The following is a 4,470-nucleotide window of genomic DNA, read 5'->3' on the forward strand; positions in this document are numbered from 1 at the left end:
TTTTTTGGTTTTTTGAGACAGGGTTTCTCTGTATAGCCCTGGCTGTCCTGGAACTCATTTTGTAGACCAGGCTGGCCTCAAACTTAGAAATTCGCCTGCCTCTGCCTCCCAAGTGCTGGGATTAAAGGCATGCGCCACCACTGCCCGGCGAGTCTTTATGTCTTTAGGTCTCTTTTCTAGAGAGTAAAATCTGCATTTAGCCATCATGTAAATTCATGTCTTCCTATTTCGATAACTTTCAGATTTTTGACATACAATTCTAAGACTTTTTTCCTACTATGAATGGTAGTGAAGAAAGTGAATACCTTTTTATTCTTTCTGACGACATTAAAAATACTTAACTTCATCCAGAATTAAAATACAAAGAAAAATGATCATGAATCTTACTGTGTACCTAAAACACAACAGATTAATAAAAACTTTTTGTTTAAAGTTGAAACGTATCATAAAATAAATGTATCAATGAAGACTGAGGGTATATGTGCACATGAAAATATTGTGTAAATCTAAGACTGAGAATTTATTAACACACCAGACCCAACAGAACCAAATTAAGGCCTACCAAGTACACTTTAAGGAAAGAATATGTTGCACTGCAAGGCCGTGTCCCCTCCAATCAACATCTAAATACCTATTATATTCATTAGCATACCAAGAGGCAAAGATCTTCTAACTATCCAAGGGATTACATCCAGTTTCATAATACCCACTGGTGCTAATGACTGATTGTATTGCCAACTATTTCCCAAGCATTTGTCTACATGCACAGAAGCCACACATCTTAACAAATGCTCCAAGGTCTTGTCCCTGACTCTGATGCAATCTGGAGGCCAGCTTCAGACATTGTCCTTGTGACTTAGCTCTTCAGTGGAGTACATCAAATAATACCTAATAATAAACATCAGAGTGACACTGTATTGTCATCTAATTCAAATATCATTCATAGGTACATCAGCTTTCTTGAGCAGATTTATACTGATAAAGTGAAGAATGTAGCCATTGTTTAACCTACATGTGTAGCATTAATACAGGATGGAAAGAATTGAACTGTAAATTTTTTTAATATCTTGTCCAGAAACTAGGTTAGTAATAAAACTTGGATTAAAACACTTCTTTTCACCAGGGATCCCCTATCGTGTCTTCAATATGCCACACAAACTAGAGTTTTCTGAAAATAAGGTACCTAAAAATGTTTCCAAAAGATACCTCTGTGAATAATTTTCTTCTAATTAGTTATTGATGGGAAAGGGCCTAGCACAGATGGCTAGTTCCATCCATTGTGTAGTCTTCATGAGATCTATAAGAGAACAGGCTGAAAAGTCAAGGGATACAAGCCAGTCAGCATGATCCCTATATTGCTTCGACTTCAGATCCTCCCTCCAAGTTCCTAAATTGTGTAGGTTTCTATCTTGACAGCCTTCAGAGATGCATAGCAGTAGGAAAGTAAAAAAAATAAATAAAATACATTATTTTCTCCCTAATTTTCTTTCTTTCTTTTTTCATCATGTTTCTCAAAGCAACATAAACGATAACGAAGAAATCACCTATGTTTAAAATTGAGAAAGCTTGCCACTGTTGCCAAAAAAACCAATTACCAGAATCCAGTCTGGTATAGTCAAAATACAAAAATATATCTATTTTGTTTGTGGCATAATACACCCATAAACAAATTGTTCCCAGTAAATTCATACTACACAAACACAAAAGTATTGTTTACATTCAACTAGTTTACATTCAACTGGATATGTCTTAATAAAATCATTGTGTTAATTAACATTATTTATCACATTAAACTCATAATCAATACTTAATGGTGTATTAGAAGTGGGGATGTAATAAAACACAATACAAGCTCATTCAAAGGATTACAAATTAAAAGAACCACTTGTATTAGTCATTGAAACTATTTTACATATATGAGAACTGTTACTCTCAGTTGATAATTTAATGTTTTTGTGAACACAAACAAAAATTTGGAAGTATAAATGAAGAAACCATGAATTTGACTATTTTCTACATTACATTTTAACACCAAATATCTTCCTTTACCTCAAACCTTATAGGATAGTTAATATTCATAAAACATGGCACATTTTAGATCACCATGCAGAGATATTTTATATGCTCCTTTAGTTTGATCTCTCTGGCTCAAAAATAATAGGGGTGAGGTGGTAGTTTGGTGTTTTCCTCCATATGGAAGGAAACCAAATTCAAAACTATCAAACTGTGTATTCCTGGCTGTCATCATCTTCTTCCTTGTTTATATAGCAACACTGTTATTTTAGACAAGCCAAATGGAATAATTTTCCTCCTAAAATTAAAACTGTTTGTGAATTGAAATAACTATGTCCTTTCATAGCATCAAACCTTTTCATATTGATTATCTAAATAACTCCTCATCTAGAGTTCCATGGTCTCATTCTTGAAAGGCCACTCTGTAAGAACTTTATTCTGATTTCAGGGGTAGCAATAAGACACAGGCTATTATCTTAGCCTGCCAATCACACTAGTTCTGGGAAGTTGTAGAAGTTGCTAAGAACAGGCATGATTTCCCTCCTGTTAAGAGAGTCTTAAGTCCAAATAAACAGCTGTTGGTCACCACCAACATGTGAGTGATCATCGTGGGACATTTTGCCCTCCTGGAAATTATTTGTGCTATTATAACAGTGGAGCACTCTTGGTTGCTTAACCTCCCTTAGAAGCTTGTACAGTGTTTTCTGGAACCATGGAAGCTATACGATAGGAAGACTTTCAGGTTGGTTCCTACTTGAATTATCTGAATCCTATGTCCTAATTCTGAGGTGTCTTCAACAACACTGTCACAAATTCAACCTCAGAGAGACAACTGAGGGACACTTCAACACTCTATTTTTCCTTTTTATATATTGAGAGTTATCTTTAATAACTAGATGAACAGTAGAACCACAAAGTTTATAGCGACATAGTGAAAGAATTAAAGTTATGGTCTAAATGGATTTAACAGATATCTTTAGAACATTTCATCCTAAATGGAAATGATATAGTTTCTTCTCAGCACCTCATGGTTCCTTCTCCAAAACTGACCATATAATTGTTCAAACATCAGACCTCAACAGATATAAGATTGAAATAATCCCATGGCTCTTATCAGATCACTACAGATTAAGACTGGTCTCCAATAGCAACAAAAACAAGAGAAATCCCACACACACATGGAAGCTAAACAACCCTCTACTCAAAGATATCTTAGTCAAGGAAGAAATAAAGAATTTAAAAACTTCTTAGAATTAAATGAAAATGCAGGTTCAACATGCCCAAACTTATGGGACACAATGAAAGCCGTGCCAAAAGGAAAACATACAGCTCTGAGTGCCTCCAAAAGGAAACTGGAGAGAGCTTACACTTGCAACTTAACAGCACACCTGAACGCTCTAGAACAAAAAGAAGCAAATGCTCCCAAGAGGATTAGAAGTCAGGAAATAATCAAACTCAGGGCTTAAATCAACCAAGAAGAAACAAAATGAACTATACAAAGAATCAACAAAACCAGAAACTGGTTCTTTGAGAAAATCAACAAGATAGATAACCCTTTTGCCAGACTAATATGAGTGCACAGAGACAGTATTCAAATTAACACAATCTGAAATGAAAAGTGGGACATAAAAACAGAAACTGAGCAAGTCCAAAACATTTTCAGATCCTACTACAAAAGGCTATATTCAACAAAACTGGAAAAAGCATTTGACAAAATTCTATATCCCTCCATGTTAAAAATCTTGGACAACTCAAGAATTTAAGGCCCAGACCCAAACATAGTAAAAGCAAAACACAGAAAACCAGTAGCCAACATTAAACCAAAAGGAGAGTAACTTGAAGAAATCCCAATAGAATCAGGGCTAGTCCTCTCTCTATATATATTCAATATAGTACTTGAATTTCTAGCTATAGCAATAAGACAAAAAAGGAGGTCAAAGAGAAACAAAATGGAAAGGAAGAAGTGAAACTATCACTATTTGCAGATGATATGATAGTATAATTAAGTGACCCAAAAAACTTCACCAGAGACCTCCCACAGCTGAAAAACAACTTCAGCAATGTGGCCAGATATAAAATTCACTCGTCAAATCAATAGCCTTCTTATTCTCAAAGGACAAACTGGCTGACAAAGAAATTAGGGAAATGATACCATTCATAATAGTCACAAACAAAATAAAGTATCTTGGTATAACTCTAATCAAACAAGTGAAAGATCTGTATTACAAGAACTTCAATGCAGTCTCAGGTTCCGCACGATTGGATTGGAGCAGAAGCTGTGTTCCACTCACCAGAGGTCTTAGGATCCCGTGGGGAGTCCTGTGCAGGTCCTTGCGGGTGTCCAGAGACTCCTCTGGCAAGGCACCCCGATACTCGGGTAGACCGGAGCTGTGACGAAAGGATGGACCATCTAGAGACTACCATATCCAGAGATCCATCCCATGATCAGCATCCAAA

Source organism: Mus caroli, unplaced genomic scaffold (genome assembly GCF_900094665.2).
Source record: "Mus caroli unplaced genomic scaffold, CAROLI_EIJ_v1.1 scaffold_16121_1, whole genome shotgun sequence".
NCBI lineage: Eukaryota > Metazoa > Chordata > Mammalia > Rodentia > Muridae > Mus > Mus caroli.